Below are 20,332 nucleotides of genomic sequence, written 5' to 3'. Positions count from 1 at the left end.
AAGATATTGTTTTTTTGCGTTTAAAAAAAAAATGTTAATGGATGTTTACAAACAACTTTCGCTTTTTATGGATCTCAATCAGATTACTTCGATACATTCCTTATAATTTCTTCCCATTTTTTTATTTTTACTGGATTTTTAGTAATACTAAAATAATATTAACTGACATTCAATACATTTTTGAAATTCGAATTCACGAATAAAGTGCACCCGTGTTGGTGAGAGCCTGACAGAAGAGTTTGAAATTTGCAACACGAATTCCATTTTTGAAAATTAAGTATTTTTTGTTTTGAAATTCAACCATAAACAAGTACCTGGGTACCTAATTAAATTCAATACCTATTTATCGATTAAAAGTCTTTTCCAAAGCTAATAGCAGGTAAGCCAACGTTCGGGCAGGACAACGTCTGTCGGGTCAGAATAGTATAATTTAAAAATAAAATGATAAAAAAAATAATTCTACAAAGGCATAGCCTGTGAGCACCAGAACCAGAACAGAGCAGAACCTTCCGCGTGTGAGTCGAGCGTCTTAACCACTACATCTTCATTATAAACTAATGAATAATCCATGGAATCTAGAATCACGTAAGATTATGACTAATAATTTGCTCGACATTTTTAAGATGCCTATGTAAAATAAAGGCAGTTTGCTGGTATCTCATGCATATGCTTACATAATTATGATCATAATTGGCCCATTGATTTTTCAAATGTGTTTTTAATTATTCATGTATTTCTATGATAGTTCAGAATTAGGCTTCAGAATTCAATATTTGCATGAAAAATGTCAAGCCAAATCATTGAATAAAAACGAATGTATGAAAAAATTACAAGGTTACTTTTATTGAAGGAAAAACCACACGAATAGCTGAAGATTTTCAATAGTTATAACATAACGTGTATGGCCGTTTTCACACCACTGAAAAAAATCTTAAAAACCATAGGGTGGATTGACTTTTATCGTATAATAATTATTTTCAAAAATGACTTTTTTTATTAATTCACATGGCATGTGAACGCACGAACCAGTGTGGCGAGTGGTGATTTTTTATAGGTAATCTACAAAAAATGTTCATTAATTTGTACCTACGAAGATATAAGAAGTATGATATTTTTTTCTGTGGTTTTGTGACGCGGTTTTGTGACGCGGACGCCTAGGTGGGTAAAATATGGTGGGGCAGGCAACTGTTCCTGTAGGAATTCAGTTGGGACTGTGCTTCCTTCCGAGCGGAACGCACACGTTTTTTTGTTTTGTCCTCCCCTTACGGGGGTGGTATTCAGATCCTCTGCCTCTGACCACACAGGGAGTCCTTCTTTATCCAAAGTCGTTCTCTTATTGTAAATATCCGTGTTTTTACTTATGTTTTGTGTAAGTTATGTTTGTAATGTTACTATAGTTTTAAGAAAATGTTTTTGTATATTTAGATACGTTTATTTATGTAAATTGTTTGTGAACATATTTTTTTAATAAAAAAAAAACAGAGGCATTGAGGGGATCCTGAGGGGTGGGGACGACGTGTTGGCCTCTGTCCATGCGTCCTCCTCCCCCCTCCTTAATCTGCATAGAGTTTGTATTCCTTAGGAATATTTATAATAACTTACCTCTATGCGCAGCTGACAGAGAGTCTCCCAGGACTCTATTAACAGCTGCGGGCGGATGGTGGGCTTAAGGGTCTCCTCTCAATGTGGTTTTGTGAAAATCAACTCAAACAAAAATCATTATTAACTTCGCAAGATATGTAGCTTTGTTGTACACAATTTTGATACAAAAATGGTACAAAAGTTTATTTAAAAAATACACAATGACATTCAGCAGATATTTATATTATGATTTAAACGTCAACACTAAGCACTAGACGTTTCATTTTTAAATGAATAAAGCCAAAAACGGCCACTGCAAACGCCTCATATCCGATGTGATACATAATATGTCAACGGTATCCGATCAAAGAAAAATAGTCCTTCGGAAATAATGTTTGAAATACTAGTTTCCAAATAGAGAATCTTCAAATAATATTTGTAATCTGCAAGCTTGTTAAAATACTAAAACACCGCGACTGCGTTAAAGATATAAAATATAGTGTACTTTTTGTATGGAGTAATAAGCTGAGGTAATCGGCTAGATTCATTGAGAACGGGGTGGGCGCAGGGCGCTCTTTATAGCTATTTTTTGTAGGAATATATAGAAGGTGGTGGTGGTTTCATTATTATCGACAGTCAAATATAACGGTAAGCTTTGCAAAATCGTTAGGCCGACTAATTTAGAAAAATTTTCCCTCGCGTGTTGAAACTTAACACTTTGAGCACCGGCCGAATGCCCAGAGAATTTACCCTGTGCCCGGCCCATTTTTGTGAAATTTCATGCTTTGTGAAGGGTTTCTTAAAAGTGTCACAATTATAAAAATACTGAGTTAAATCAATTGAAACTTCTCATATTTATTTGAAATAATTTAATGTCATTTTTTTAATGATAGTTTTGCCAACATTGGCCTTTTTGGAGAGCCACATTGCTATGTTCGCACATATAAAGGGTCTCACCCCTTTTTTTGTTATTTGTATCCCGGAACCGTGTAAACACGTGATTATAATAACCACGCGTTGTGTCCCGGTCCCGTGTTTTCCTGTAGTTTACCAGTAGCGAAATAGTACTAATAAAAAGAAGGAATCGTGTGTTAGAAATACCACATTGTAAAACGAGGCTCGCGCAGAGACATGCATATTTTATAGGCCCAAATTTTTTTAATTCTTTTTATATTGATAATATTTCATTGATTCCAAACTTTCAAAATTTTCCTTCTTTTGAAAAACACGCACTATCCTGGATACAAACTAAAGATATGAACTCTTTTTTTTTCTATGATATATTTTGTTGCTAAGGAATATTTTAATGTTTTTTCAAAAATATTTTGTATTTCCTTTTTTAATTATACTATAAAAAAAAATACCGTATAATCTTTTACATAATATTTTTTTTCTCTTTCTTATGTTACACAAAAATAATAACTGTCTATTTATTATCGGAGCAAAAATTCATTTAAATTTTCTTGTATACCCACGAACTGGCCATGCTTTTGTGGGATTTTTTGTTTACTATTTTTACTATTAATATGTATTTCATTGCTATGTAATTATCCTTTATTTTTTTTATACTCTGTTTTACCTCTTATGTTTATTGAAAAAACTTTTTTTATTATACAAATATTTTTAAAAAGGCACTAGATGTCAATAAAATGCACTTTTTTAGACAGCTGGTAAACCACGTGAAAACACGGGACCGGGACACAACGCGTGGTTATATAATTACGTGTTTACACGGCTCCGGGATACAAAGTTTTAAGATATGTAACGAAAAAAGAAAATAATAAATAAGTATCTACCCACCCTAATTTTACCGGGCGGGTGGATTGGCACGATATATGTGAAATGAGTTTACAAGTAAGAGTCAGTTAGATCAGCAGTTTCCAAACTTCATGTTACTACGCTTCCATGACATTCCATTTTGAAGGTTTGCCATCAAATAAAATCATAAAGGTACGACAAAAGGAAGCACAATATATTTTAGATTTTTTATATTAATTTTTTAATTTTTTAGTATATTTTTTTAGTTTTTTTTACAATATACATAGAAAGTTAAACAGAGTATTAAAAAAACGAAGAATAATTAAATAGAAATGAAATACATAATAATCTAGAGAGAGATAATTATTCTTATGCTGAAATAGAGTCAATGTTAAATATTTCTAGTCTACAAAAACGTAGAACTAATATTGACTCCATATATATGTTCAGCATACTAAATGGTATAATCGATGTTCCATCATTACTGGGACAAGTAAAATTCAATCTAAAGTACTGTTCATCGATCAGCATAGAACAAACTATGGCCTAAATTCTCAAATGACCCGTCTTTGTCGTATTGTTAACTCAAGACAAGATCTGGACTTTTTTGGTTTAAGTTTACAACGATTTAAACGAGCACTAAATAAATAGTCCAGATCTTGTCTCGATGTCCCTTATGTTTGTCAATGCTTCTTTCTTTTTTTGTAATGTTTTAAACTATTCTTTTATTGTAATATTTAAACCTTATAAATTGTATACATGGACAATGTCCGTTAATAAATAAATAAATACATATTAACAGCAAGAATGTCCATACGCTGTACAGCGCCCTAAGTTGATTTTTGTTATAGAAGGGTATATATCAATCTAGCAATTTACAGGGCTTAAGACCTGTCATTGGCTTGTTTAAGTAGCCACTTTGCATACAGTGTACATTTACCATTCTGCCTATGTTTGGACATCAGTATTTCTTCAATTTCACTATCTGCTGATCTTTGTGAAGTTAAAGAGTTGAAACCTTCATTGATGCGGGTGAGATTCTGACTGATTTATTTCACCTACGTATAATATTTATTGATAACTCCCAAGAGGATTTAATCCAGTTCTTGTATAAAAAAATTTGGACAAACTCAAACTATTGTTAATAATACCTGACCTCTACGACTGAACTGTACAAAAAAACACACCAGTTTGACATAAACTACTTGACTAAAATTGAGACCTTAAAAATTGTGCACAAAATAACACTGGGAAACATACAAGACGACGACATAATATTAGTCAAAAATGCTGACATACACAAATATAACACCAGACAACAACAACACTATCATATTGAAAAAGCAAAGACAAACACAGGACAGTCAAAAACACTACAACGACCTACCTTACTACTTGAAAACTTTTACTGGAGACAAATTTAAAATCAATCTGAAAAAGCACACGATGACTGAACTAACTAGACTAGACGAGACATAAAATGACTAGACAATATTAAATTTCTAATGTAACCCTAACGGGTTATTTAAAATTGTAAATAAATAAAAAAATAGTAAACAAAAAAAATCCCACAAAGTCATAGCCTGTTCGTGGGTATTCAAGAAATGTTTATGAACTTTTTGCTCCTATAATAAATAAAAAGGTATAATATTAGTGTATAATACAATAAAGAGAAAAAAAATATTCTATAAAAGATTAGGAGGTACTTTTTTATTTTTTAACAATTAAAAAAGGAAATAAAAAATACAAAAAATCATACCAATATTCCTTAAAAAGCAACAACATTTATATATCACAAAAAAGAGTTAATATCTTTAGTTTGAATCCAGGATAGTGCGTGTTTTTTAAAAGAAGGGAAATTTTGAAAGTTTGGGTTATATTATTGGTAAATAATAAAGTATTTTTATTTATTCCATCTGACAGTCTGTAGCACTAACTATGCACAACACTCTTTCTTCTATCGTTCTTGCTCTAATAATAATGTTTTTTTTTTCATCTATTAATATATTTTACATACCCCTTGATTTATTTAAAAATAAATTAACACTTATTATTTCTGGCTGCGATACGATCCCACTTACTATTTAATGATGCACACTCCTGAACACTTACTCCCACACTAATACACATAAACACACATCTACACTTACTCTCATACAAATACAGATAAACGCATCCTTTTGTTGTAACGCAATTTAATAATATGTATGATTTTTATTTAGAAACTTTGCTGGTCTGCCTTTAAACTGTATTTAAAAATTTTTTTTATTAAATCATTGTCGACTGTTTGTTTCTTTAAAATTAGTAAATAAATAAAATAAAAAAATTACCGAAATATTATCAGTAAAAAAGGATTAAAAATTTTTGGGCATTTAAAATTTGCATGTCTTTTTACAATGTGGTATTTCTAGCACGCGATTCCTTCTTAGACTTGATCTATTTGAACTACTTGTAAATACATTTTGGTTCTTAAATGTATATTTTTAACATGGAAAGCAATGTATTTGTCTTATTTTCAAAATTTTAGCTTCTTTGAACAATTGGAAAAGGGGAAAAGTTCGATTTAGATAATTTTCTTTCGAATGACGTATGACCAAAACCTTTTTTTCTTTTGGTGCTCATTTTAAAATTTGGTAAAACACAGCTGTTGATGGATATTTCCTAATAAGCATGTTTTTTTTATTCCACGTACTAATTACACAAACTTTAGACTATGAATTGCAAAGCATAGCTTGACACCTGTTTTTTTATGAATAAGTATCAACATCTGTAACTTATGGCAATATATATGTCAATTTTTACAAATTAGTCACGTTATGGAGGTAATTTAAATATGAGATACGGCTGTTAACAATAAATTGTTAACCGCTCTTCAAAACAGCTGGTTAAAGAGCTGAAACCCTTATTGTTGTGAAGAGATTCACCTGATTGAATTATTTCGCATACTAAGCAATGTCTGAAAACAAGTTTTGGATTTTTATACTTCTTTTTGGACCAGTTAGAAACTTCGCTAAATTCAACAAATGGAAAATTAAAGAAATGTAAATGTTTAAAAATAAGCAAAATGTTTGATATTACAAGGGCCATGTTGAATGCCAATGCCGGCGAATTTGACCTGTAAATGCCTAGACTTCCGTATTTCCTTCTCTGAAATGATCTTCATCTCAGTTATATTAAGATAACAACATATTGAGTTTGTTAAAGTCGTGATTACCCGTCTCTTCGTCGGGACATCAATCAAATTAACATGCAAAACCCACTATACACCTTCACCATAGTTGTTGCACAAAAATATAAAAACCTATACGACATGCATTTTAATAAGCACATGCACTGATTAGAAAAAACATGCACCGATTAGATTATGAAATATTTTATATCGTTAGAGAAATAGTTGAAAAAAAGGAGAGGGGGTGGAAGGAGGAGCTTGAGTTTAATAGTTTTAAGGTGACCATTACAATAGAACGTCGTATAACAGGCTATATTGAAAGATTGTTTGATCATTGATCAAAGGAACATTATTTTTTAAAGATTTCCTTATGTGAAATACTTCCATAGTATTTACTTTTAAACCTTTATTATTTGTATATAAGATTTTAACTCCAGTATTTTTATAAAAGTAATTATCAAAATTGATTAATTATTTGCGAACCAAATTAATTAATATAAAATTAATCGTTAAAATCCACTCTGAGTATACATGATACAGGATGTTCTTTAAACCCTGTCACATCCGAAACCATAATGATCAGTATGGGCAAGAATACATATTAGCATATTAAAAAAAATATTTAGAACCAAGAAATTTTTAAAAATTAAATATTTAAAAAACAAATGGTTGCTCACTTCTGCATGGAGAAGTGAGGGGAGTGCGGTGCAGTATCAGACTCCCCCCTCCCCCTCCTCGTTTCTTCCCTAGTAAGCAACCATTTGCTTTTTTTGATATTTTATTTTTAAAAAATTTATTCGTTCTAAAAAAAATATTTAATGTGCCAATATGTCTTGTTGCTCGTACTGATCATCGTGGTTTCGGATGTGACAGGGTTTAATGAACACCCTGTATTTTTAACGTTATTCCCGATTTGTGAAAATACCCTATTGTTCACGCCAGCTGGTGCAGGGTTCTCGCTTCGACGGTCTCGCCAATCTCGGGTGACATGCGAACGAGGAAAACGACACAGTTTCTTCAAATTCCGCAATGTCACATAAATCACAATTAAAAACAGTTTGAAAAAGTTGAGCGGGCACAAAGTCATTAAACAAACAAATCAGCTCAAATAAAACCACAGGGCAATCACACCCTCACACTCGTAAATGGTAACACTCAAGAATGCCTCGCCTGTCACTTAGGACCTTCCGTCATCGTCTCTAGAGGCTCACTAATCAATGTCACAGAAATAATAATTATTGCCACAGACAACCGCAGTTTCTTTAAAAGATTACGTAGGTAAACACATGTACCTAATACACGTAACACTCAAAGATGCGTTCACTCCTCGCCTGCTACGGTCTGACTTTCCGTCAGCAGCGCACTTGCAGACTCCAAGATGAAGACTAAAGCTTGTTACTCTCTCACAAGCTTTCCAAAACCTATTTCAATTGCATTCTACTACAATAATACTGATATTTTATTTATTTATTTATTTATTTCGAATACAAACAGATGTACAGGTTAAATGAATATTTAAAAAAATATATATATATAAAATGTAAACATAGTAGGGCCTGCCATCCAATTATATGTATTCACTAAATAATACTGTAATAAAGCGACGACGGCTTGAAGTTTAAACTATATAAATAATAAATATACTATATATTAAAATAAGATAAATATGGACAAAACAAGGAGATAGTGGAAAGGAAAAGAAGGAAATTGATAAGGAGTGGTAAAGGATGATTGAAGGAAAGTGAGAGTGGAAAATTGCATTTGATTTATTGATTAAACGAATTATGAATGAAGAGCATGAATCAAGCCCATTAATTCTCTTCTGTACATATTGTATGGAGTGTTAAATATATCAAGACTATTAAATTTTTTGTTAAATGTTTCACATATACGAGGGATTGTAGAATGTTTCCGATGATTAGTTTTAAATTTACGAATATAGAAAATATCAGAGAGTCTAGTTGGCCTGGAGGGGACACGGTAAGCAAGTATTTCTAAACAAAATATTTCTGAGACCTTTTCAAACAATTACAAGATTTCTCTTCCTCAACAAATTAAATTATATGTGACATCCTAGGACAAACAGCAATAAACTAAACTAGGATCTTAATACTTAAGTGAAGGACAAATGCCCGGTTCTTTGAAATATTACATAAAATATACAAGGGTGCAAAGTATACACAGTAAAATAAATATCTCAACTTCAGTAGAAAACATTTAAAAGGGCATAAAACAATAATTCACGATATATGTACGACACTTTTGAAAGAAATGAACATATTGCAAAGCAGAGCAACAACATCCAAAATTACTAGTCGGTATACAAAATTAACCAATAAAGCGTTCTTTGTAAAGCATTATTTTAACCCGCCAAATCCTTGGAACAAAGTTGTTAGTGATTTGAATGCGTTCTTTACAAAATATAGTATTTATAAACGAAATATTGATAAATTTAGTTTTGGCCCGAACACCTATTGTGACGTGAATTTCTTTTTCAAGAGTTTTACTTGCGAGCAGCCCTCTCCGTCCGGTGTTAATTTACATGCAACTGTATTCTGTATATCTCCGGACACGGAACAAATAAATATATTAAATAAGAATAATGAATAAACGCATCTCATTTCTTTCGCTAACCTTCAAAATCCAGTAATATATGTATCAAACACTGTATTTACTAGAGATGCCACTAACGTTTGGCCACGATATGATATTCGGCCTATTCTGTTATTTTTTAAATATTCGTTATTCGGCCGGATCATCATCATTCATCTTCATTCCTTTTCCGCACCGAATGGTACATAGTAATCAATGTCAATGTTAAAAATCTCAAGTCTACAAAAACGTAGAAATAACATATTTATGTTTAATTTGCTGAATGGCTTAATTGATGTACCATCGTTACTGGAACATTGGAAGTGGCATTCGATGTTCCGATCCTCCGGTTGCGAAATAATAATGTGCTGTTCCTCGATCAACACAGCACAAACTATGGCTCGCATGCACCAATGCCCCGATTGTGTCGTATTGTAAACTCGAGACAAGATCTGGACTTTTTTGGTGTAAGTCTTTATAGTTTTAAAAATTCACTAAGATAGACCGGATCTTGTCTTGAGGTAGTAATTTTGTTTTTTTTTTCCTGGCTTTAATTTTATTTAGTTGTATTTTATTTTATTAGTGGCTGTATTTATTATAAGAAATTGTATTTACCATCGTAAAAATGGACTGCATAAGTCCGTCAAATAAATAAATAATAAAATAAGAATATAAATAATATGTTTACCAATTATAAAAGTTCCCAATACGAATCGTCAAAACTGAAAAAATAAAATCCTAGTAGGTTTAAAAAATATATAAATTTGCTGATGGAAGGGTTAATTTATTTATTTATTTACATACATAAGTTTATTATACATTATTTGAGACATAAGTCCCAACTCCATGGGACTAAAAGTCCTGTGTTGAGATGGGACTAGCAATTAGTTGACACAGAAACGTGAGTATATCGACACAAATATAGGATCAGAACATTAAAAATAATTTTATAAAAAAATACATATATACAGGTGTTCTCTAAACCCTGTCACATCCGAAACCACGATGATCAGTATGGGCAAGAAGACATATTAGCATATTTAAAAAAATATTTAGAACAAAGAAATTGAAAAAAAATAGAATATTTAAAAAAATAAATGGTTGCTTACTTCTGCAAGGGAGAACTGAGGCGCAGTATCAGACTCTCCCTCCCTCCTCCTCGTTTCTCCCCATGCAGAAGTAAACAACCATTTGGTTTTTTTGGTATTTTATTTTTTAAACTTTTATTCGTTCTAAAAAAATATTTTAATGTGCCAATATGTCTTCTTGCTCATACTGATCATCGTGGTTTCGGATGTGACAGGGTTTAATGAACACCCTGTATATCGTGGTTATACAAGTAAAAGTGACCATTTGCAAAAATGAAGAAATTGAGATTATTGACTTTTTAACATCGTATTAGCATAATGCTTGACGATAAAATGCCAAATCAATCCGACACTCCAAAAAAAATAGTTTTTAAAATATGTGATAGAAGCTCACAGATTTATGACAAGTAAAACTGATCAACCCACATTGTCACTTTTATTAGTAAATTTAAAATAAAAAGAATTGACCAAGTAACAGTTAAATTTTTTGCTCTCTTTCATTTATTTTGTTTTCTGTGTACCACAAAAAAAAACCACCTCCCTCAATGAACGAAACAAACCGATTATCTGCAAAATTTCACGATAAATTTTACAGGTAAAATTTACTAAGTATTTCATTTTTTTATAAAAGTAATAATGTTTTTAAATTAGTTTATATTCTACAATAAAGTTGAAAGTACCGTTCATGTAATGTAAAATTACCAACCACCGACTTGAAAAATCTAATCTTTGAGAAGCAATTGAACTCTAGAAAAACACTAAAATGGCCCCCTGAGCATTATTGATTTTGTCACTTGGTCAATTTCTCTTGTATGCCCACGATATATGGCACATGAACATGGTAAACAGTAAACTCAAACAGTCGGAAAATCATCAAGGAGTTTCCCACTCAAATCCCTCCCACTAAGGAGAATCCAGTCCTTAACTCCTCTCTTGAAAATAGTTTTTGCCCTCGAGAACTTAACACGCTCTTCCAAAATATTGAACACTCTCGGGGCGATAAATGAGAGATGTCTCACAGCAAAAGTCGTACAAATGCCTCCACAAATCTAGTTGTATTGAATAAATAAAAGTGAATAAAAACTTATTTATTTATTTATTTATACTTTTACATTGTTTGTATTCTTTTTTTATACAGAATATGGTCCCTCACTGGGGTGTCCCGTGCCGAGGGAAACATTTTGCAAAATGTGAAACATGCCTAAGATTAGCTATTTAACAAAGTTAACATAATAATAACAATAAAAAAACGTAATTAATCCAATTGACCTACTTTTAATTTACATAATAAACAATAAAAAACAAAAATATTCATAAAAAACATAACCAATTTATACTACTTCGGGAATTGCACTGGCTACGTTTTCCACAGAGGGTGGAATACAAACTCTGTTGGCTAATGTATAAGTCACTGCATAACTCTGCTCCAGAATATCTAAGGGAACTCTGCATTCCAAAAGAACTAGCTGACGGACGTCTTACGCTTAGATCAGCTACATCGACGTCGGAAGGAAAAGTTATTATACCTCTACGCAAACAGCGCACGTTCAAATATAGGCAGAATGGTGAATGTTACACAGTGTGTAAAGTGGCCACTTAAACCAGCCATTGACAGGTCATAAGCCCTGTAGATGCCTAGACTTCTATATTACGTTCATTTAAATGTTCTTCATCTCTGTTATAATATGTTAATTTGAATTTATTTTAATGTCAGTTTTTGTTTCAGAAACGAAAAAAATTGCTGTCGCCAATACAGCAACAATAATCATCTCTTCAGTTCAATAGAGGTATGTTACTCTTTTTTATTTTAAACTAAAAATTGAAAAGCGTTTCAAGGTGATTAATTCACATACTGTGATTATTCATAATTCTGTTTATGTTTGAAAAAACTTTTTTTATTAATTTTTTCTTGATTTTTTTAAAATTATTTAATAGCATAATTATACATTTTTACAATTAAAAAAAAAAAAATTCACTTGTTATATTTTTACTAAAACTAAAATCCCACCAAGCCACTTTTTGTAGCTTGTTGGTGAAGATTATATTTATACTGACTTAATAATATTATTTACATTTATAAAAACAACGAAAAACAGATAAAAGTTAACAGCCGGAAAGATCAGAATAAACATGTTTATACAAATAATAATATTTAAATTTATTTTTTAAATACAAGAAAATATATGAAAAATTAAAATACTTACACTTAAGCTACTATTCATATATAAACTCTTGATCGAGTAGCCACTCTCTTATTTTGCTCTTGTTACAATGTGAGTTAAATTTAAGTTCTTTTGGTAATAAATTAAAAATTCTAGGTACCAAATATTTGAGAGTTCTATTTCCATATTTATTACATACTTTTGGTACTACCAAGCCATCATTAGACGTGAAGCGTGTATTATGTTTTTGTTTGAGAGGAAACTTGAATGCATTACTATCAAATTGTTCCAAAATGATGCAAAGCCACAGTAGTCCTCGAACAGGCAGAGTTTTGATTGTTTTGTACAGGAGATCATTATTACTTCTTTGTTCGTAAATCTCTGCAGGTACAATTCGCTTTACCATAGAATACTGTAGACCCTGGATCATTTTAATATTAGTTTTAGTCGAATGTCCCCACGACTTTATACCATATCTTATTATTGATTCTACTAAAGAAAAATAAATAATTTTAAGAGTGATTTTAGGCAAAATAAAAGATAACTTATAAAAAGTACTCACAAGATTGTGTATTGTATTTATTTTTTTATTTTTTTGTTTACATTTGTTACATTTTTTATTACACGATATATCACTTTATTTATAAAACAAAAAATCCCACATAGGCATGGCCTGTGCGTGGGGTGGGTATACTGAATCTAGAATACAGGATGAAATCTAAGGTGCAGATGCATTTATAAACACATAATAAAATAATATTTTTAGTTTGTCCAAATTTTTGTAGACAGGGACTGGATTCAACTCCCTGGGGAGCTGTTTATATTAACATATTACAACAGAGATAAAGAACATTTAAGAGAAGATAATATGGAAGTCTAGGCATCTACAGGGCTTATGACTCGTCAATGGCTGGTTTAAGTGGCCACTTTACACACTGTGTAACATTAACCATTCTGCCTATTGTAATGTGGATTCCAAATGGTTGATCCGTATTCCATTTTACTTTTTACTAGAGAGTTGTATAATTCTATAGAAGATTGATGGTTTTGAGATGGTTTCGTCGTTCTATGTATAAATCCCAACATTTTTAATGATTTATTTTTGATGTTAGTTATGTGTGAAATATTGTTGATAAATTACCTGGTCCATGAAGAAGTATAGAAATTGAAAAAATAATATTTTCAGGCGTTGCCTAGTATGTAGATGAAATAATTCAATTGGATGAGTCTCACCCGCATAAATAAAGGTTTCAGCTCTTCAACTTCACAAACATCAACAGATGAAAGAATTGAAGGAATATAGATGTTCAAATATAGGCAGAATGGTGAATGTTATACAGTGTGTACTAGTGGCCACTTAAACCAGCCATTGACGGGTCATAAGCCCTGTAGATGTCTAGACTTCCATTTTACCTTCTCTTAAATGTTCTTCATTTCTGTTGTAATATGTTAACAAAATAAAACATATAAAATAAAAATTGAAAGTTACATTCCAGTTTTTTTTATAAATATGAGTAAGTGGAAAATAATTAGTAGAATAAATAAAAAATAGAGCAAATATTATGAAATTAAAGTTAAATAATTTAATTAAGAATAAATGCGAAAGTAAATAAAAAGTTTTGAAAAAGAGAGGCTCAAATGATCATTTTTCGTTGTGTCTTTAACTCTTGTGTGTCTGTGATGTCACACTAGTCGAAATAGGACACAAGACTTGATAAATCTCTCTTAGTTTTTTAAATGATGAACTCGTGTTTTTTGTAATCTTGAAATTGTCATTTTTACACCGGATTTAGAAAGTAAAATGTGTAAAACTATGCCGGATGTTAATACAAAAAATATTTATCCTCGCTACGCGAAGAATGAATGTCTACTAATTCAGCAACACATCTGTATAAGAGAGAGCACGAACATATAACTCATAACAAGGAAGACAGAGTCGCTGTTATATTGCGGGTATTGTGTTAAACAGAATTATTATTCAGTCGGTTGATGACGGTGATAGGGGACGCGCGCGCGTAACACGAGCGGCGTATTTATGATTTTTAATTTATTTTGATTTTAATAATGGGAATAATCGATATATTTAGATAATCGAAATACAAGCATTCGAGACATGCAAATAATCGAATTCAAACATCGAATAAATCGTTTTTTTTTACCCTAAAATGTAAGAAAACGGCAAAAAAAAACATAGCTGACTGTTGGGTGGGGGGGTAAAAAATAGATTGTCTCGAAATGTCAAGTCCGAATTCATGCCTCGATTGTCTCGGAAAACCATTTCGAATGAATTCACTCGAGATATCTCGATTGTTTTTCGGATTAGTACGAGTGAACTCGATTAGTTGTAAGCATTTCGAAATGTATCGATCTTTTTAATAATCGAATATTTCAATTATTTCAATTCAATTATTCCCATTATTAATAACAGGACTACATTATATGTTTATTTGCATAAATTATGGAAAAGGAATTATTAAAGAGTCTGTTTCTATGTTTTTTATTGTTTTCAATTGTCCGAATTTTAGAATATTCCGTTATTTACTAGCGGTAACAGGATGTTACATTGCCGCGTGCAAAGATATTATTTACCACAGTCTTTTAAGAGTTGAAGTAGGAGTTAGACAGTTTAGGGGCAAGGACATTTGCATGCCTCTGTCCACGTGTTGTTTTACAAAATGGAATCTCCAACACTTGATTTCTTCTTTGACTATGGCGGTTTGAGTTTTGAGGGAACAAGAACTGACGATTTACAATATTATGTTAGACATTAGAGGCGATATATGTGGGGCCTTATGCTGGACTCGTTCGTCTTTAGAATCGTATGCGACTTCCGTAACTCGACGAGTGACAGCATTCTTGAACCACCCATACGAATGCAGTCGATCGAAAACCAATCGACTTTATTTCGAGTGCCACAAAGCACTCGACATTGACAGTCGAATGCGACATCGTAACTTCAGCTGTCAAACTTGTTTGAATGACGAGTAGGTATATTTGTTGTATTTTAACTTAAAATTTACGACACTGATCAATGTTATGATGATGGCGTATCAACGAATGTGCAATAATATAGCTTCTGATTTTTAATCCATTATCAAATGAAGTTTCACTAAAAACGTCGCTCGTCAATGTCAGAATACATATTTGAGGTTTATATCCATAGAATTAAGAATAGTCCAGAAGGAGCGTAGAATCATATTTGAATACATCGGACTGTGTCCAATAATTCCCCCACTCCGCCTTACTTTCGCCGCGTGCATTCGCGAAGTCGCCGGGTAATGTCGCTTGATGGGAAAAAAAATCATAACACAAATGTAAGGTAAAAAAAAGTAATCTGTTAATTTCTCTAAAATTTCCCATCACTAATGAAATAAGTTTGACAGCTGTCATTCTAATCAAGCTATATTTTAAGGACTTAGTGAACCGAGTATATTATACATGCTCCAATTTATTTCTCTGTTACACAGTGTATAAAGTGGCCAATTAAACCAGCCAATAACAGGTCATAAGCCCTGTAAATGCCTGGACTTCCATGTTCCCTTCTCTAAAATGTTCGTCATCTCTGTTGTATTTTTTTATTGAGAAATTAGTTGTAAAATAATGAACGAGAATACATTATTATTATTTATTTATTTGACACTTTATAAACATATACAATAAATATACATATAAGGGCGGGCATATTGCCTTAAGGCAATTCCTTCCTACCTACCCAAACCGTTCAGTTTGAGAAAATTATAAATACATGGACATATTGAATCTTACAATTTTATACAAAAATTAAAAGCATAGATTAACAAAAATAAAAATATGCAAAAAAAAAAATTAACACTATACTATGAAGAGAGGAGAGGGGATGGGAAGAAAATAAGAAGGATAAAGGAACAATTTAAATATTTAGATTGTGACATTTCAATCTTGCCTTAAATGTAAATAAAGAAGGGGCGGGGCGTATCTAACATTAGTGGGTAGATTATTCCACAATCGAGCGGGTACTACTGTGAAAGAGGAGGAAAGAAAATTAGAGCGATGACTGGGTATTAAAAGGGTTCTCTCGTTACTAGAACGAAGGGATAGTCCGTGTTGTGAAAGAGGTTGGATGAGCTCTCTCAGATAAACAGGCGAAGTGGGATTATTTAAAATATTGTGAAGAAGTGATAGAATGTGAATGTTTCTTCTAAGGAGAATACATTATTGTTTAATTTAGTGTATTTTTGTTCTTTTTAATTGGAAAAAAAAAACAGACCAACCTGTATAATGTGTTCTTGCTCAACTTTACTTTCATTGTGTACATGTCACGTAGGTATAATGTTTATCTATGACCGACAGCGAGTGAATTAGTATTTTATCTGCTAAGTGTGTACCAACTTGTTTTTATCGAACTCGTAATATTGGCTAGTAAAAAAACAGAATTGAGCCTTTTATCGGCAACTCTAATTAATCGAATGTTGGGTTGGCACATCATATTTATTTATTAGTTATACATTTTTTTTACACGAGAATATTTCATAATCCCAGTGCCCCGATTACAATGGGGAGCTAACAGTTATCTTCAATGATGAAGATCAGTAGTTTTTTATTTATTTGTTAAAAGACTATTAAACTAAGCCAAAAACATATTTTTATGTATCGTATTATCGGCGCTTTGATTTTTAAATTTTTTGTATTTTTGAAATGTCTGCCTCGTGATATAGTGGTCATCTACATCAAATCAAAATCATGTAAAAATCACTACTATAGTGCCATAATCCATGGAGAAAATACAGGAATACGTGTTAATGAAGAACAGTCCGACGGCGTTTTACCCTGAGCATTCTAAAATTGATGTTGTACTGATTCAATATTCTTGATGTGAACATCATAATACGGAGACCAGATAACAGAGGAATACTCTAGGTGCGGACTTTAGGTATTCCCTCTATACTCGAGGTATTCCCAATTTGTGAAACTACCCTGTTGAATAATCTACACATTCTGGACATCGGGGCATACAAACATAAGTTGCTCTTAGAAGCCTTGATAAATAGTAGATTTTGACTTCTGGTGACACGGTTGGGAACAAAAGTAGAAATTAATTGCAATAGAGATGAGACATCACTTATAGTATTAAGTATTTTGAAAACATATCCAAAATCCAATGTAAAATTTACTTAGCCACTGAACTATAGTTTTAAAATGGTTTTGATTCTGTACGCCTATTCATTGAACAACTTGTGTCCAATTAAAAAAAGTTGAATTTTTATACTACAATAGAAATATAGAATGATTATAACGGTTTCAGTTGAAATTCTTTCAAGCTGATTCCATACCTAAATCTACAATGGTCTAAATTAAAATTGTGTTTATACAAACCATTCCAGTGCGAAATACTTCCGTCAACAACGTTAGTTCAGTAACATACATACACAGTCACTATCACTTTACGTAAGCTAAACAATAATTCTAGATAAATATTTGAACTGCGAAACGATAGGAGGCCTACTGCCTCAAATATGGCTTGTTTGATTGTGAAAACTTATTTTGGCGCACCGCGTATTTACACATTTTTGAAATTTTGTTTAATTTATTTTCCACGCCCATGAAGCTTTTACATTTATTTGAAACAAATAATTACCAAATCATATTTCTAAGATCTGTCGTATTTATGTAATTCCTTTGAAATTAACAAGTTAAAGTTCCTTAAGCGTACACTAAAGAACTGTTACATGTTAATCAGAAATATGTATAATAAAACAACGAACCAAAAAACGCTAAAAATAAACAAATTAACTCATTGAATTTATACCTTTTTTTCATTGCGCACGTTCAATGAACTTGAAAGGTTTAACAATAAAAACGTCAAATTTTAGGCGTTTAGAAGTCACTTTAAACTTGTTTTAATAAGTTTCTGTTTCGGCTGAAAATCTTGTTTCGGTCGGTTACTAAACACATCACAACAGAGACGGAGGACATTTTACAAAAGGAAATATGGAAGTTTAGAATAGTATATGAATCGTGCATATTGCCGGTGACAACATGCGGACTAGAAACCATGTCTATAACACAAAAAAGTAGCCAGAAATTAAAATGCACGCAACGATCCACGGAAAGACAGATGCTCAATGTATGTCTAAGAGACAGAGTAAGAAATGAAGAAATAAGGCGCCGAACCGGAGTCGTAGATATCATGGATCGTGCAGCGAAATTAAAATGACAGTGGGCAGGACACTTGATGGCAGGTGGACACCCAGAATAAAAAGTGGAGACCACGGGCAAACAAAATAAGTGTTGGAACGCCACAGAAATGATGGGTCGACGACATTGCCTCTATTGCCGGTAAAACGTGGATGATGAAAGCGGGTGATAGGAAGGAAAGGAGACGTTTGGAAGAGGCCGCCATCCAGCAGTGGAGAGAATAAGGCTGAAGAAAAAGAGGAAGAAGACATTTATAGGGCTCAAGACATGTCACTGGCTGTCTTTTAAGTCACCTTTCAGGATCTGAGTAAAGCGTTCGACCTCGTAAATCATAAAATATTGTGTTATATGTATTTAAAATGGGAAAGAGAGGAATTCCGTCCTGTGTTATTAATAACTAGGCAACTTGTCACGTGTTACCCACAACAGGTAAATGTCATAAAATGGGGAGATACTACATCTTCGCCATTTTATCTGAAATGTGGAGTCAGGCAAGGAAGCTGTCTGTCTCCTGCACTCTTTAATTTATCTTTATTTGTTTACTTATTTGGTTTACAAACAATGAAAATAATACATTATACACATACAGGCATTTACAGGGCTTATGACCTGTCATTGGCTGGTTTAAGTGGCCACTTTACACATTGTGTAACATTCACCATTTTGCCTATGTTTTAACATCCATATTTCTTCAATTCTTCCATTTGTTGATTTAAGTGAAGTTAAGGAGCTGAAACCTTTATTGTCGTAAAGAGATTCATCTGACTGAATTATTTCACATACTAGGCAACGCCTGAAAACAATTTTCAAATTTTTAAACTTTTTCTTGAACCAGTTGGTTTCATTACAATATTTGAGTTTGTCCAAATGTTCGTAGACTAAAGACTGGATTTCACCCCCTCGGGAGTCATTAAGATTAACAAATTACAGCAGGGATGGAGAGTACCTTAAATAAGGAAATATGGAAGTCTAGGCATTTACAGGGCTTATGACCTGTCATTGGCTGGTTTGAGTGGCCACTTTACACATTGTGTAACATTCACCATTTTGCCTATGTTTTAACATCCATATTTCTTCAATTCTTCCATTTGTTGATTTAAGTGAAGTTAAGGACCTGAAACCTTTATTGTCGTGAAGAGATTCATCTGTCTGAATTATTTCACATACTAGGCAACGCCTGAAAACAATTTTCCAACTTTTTCTTGGACCAGTTGGTTTCATTACAATATTTGGGTTTGTCCAAATGTTCGTAGACAAAATACTGGATTTCACCCCCTCGGGAGTCATTAAGATTAAAATATTACAACAGGGATGGAGAGTACCTTAAATAAGGGAATATGGAAGTCTAGGCATTTACAGGGCTTATGACCTGTCATTGGCTGGTTTAAGTGGCCACTTTACACACTGTGTAACATTCACCATTTTGCCTATTGTAAGTTCATCCGTATTCCATTTTACTTCTATAAATCCCAACATTTTTAATGATTTTTTTTTGATGTGAGTTATGTGAATATTTATTTTATTTATTCATTTATTTAATTTTACAATACGCCCAAGGGACATTTACAAAAAATATACAGGTAAGTGTACAAACATAGTAAGTAATAAATTTAAAAATAAACAACGCTTTTTGTATACATGTAGAAACAATAAAAAGCACACTGCTTTGCAAAATAATAAGTGAAACTTTACATAGTAAAAAAGAAAAAAATATGGATAAAACAAAAATGATTGAATTAAAAAGCAAATTGTAATGAATTGAAAAAAAAAAAAATACGCATAAAAAAATTATATTAACAAATTAATGT

General features: G+C 32.1%; 1 long non-coding RNA gene across 1 annotated transcript in view; it reads left to right on the top strand.

Moving 5' to 3' along the window:
- The window catches only part of LOC148273136 (uncharacterized), an 86,429-nt gene that overhangs the window by 13,338 nt on the left and 52,759 nt on the right, over positions 1–20,332 (top strand). The window contains exon 2 of the long non-coding RNA XR_015824683.1: positions 11,915–11,975. This is a non-coding gene — a long non-coding RNA (uncharacterized LOC148273136). The remainder of the gene's footprint in view (positions 1–11,914; positions 11,976–20,332) is intronic.

This window comes from Micrasema longulum, unplaced genomic scaffold, assembly GCF_059751315.1.
Source record: "Micrasema longulum isolate JH-2025_06_02 unplaced genomic scaffold, ASM5975131v1 h1tg002064l, whole genome shotgun sequence".
Taxonomy (NCBI): Eukaryota; Metazoa; Arthropoda; class Insecta; order Trichoptera; family Brachycentridae; genus Micrasema; species Micrasema longulum.
This window is presented reverse-complemented; position numbering and strand designations above follow the sequence as displayed.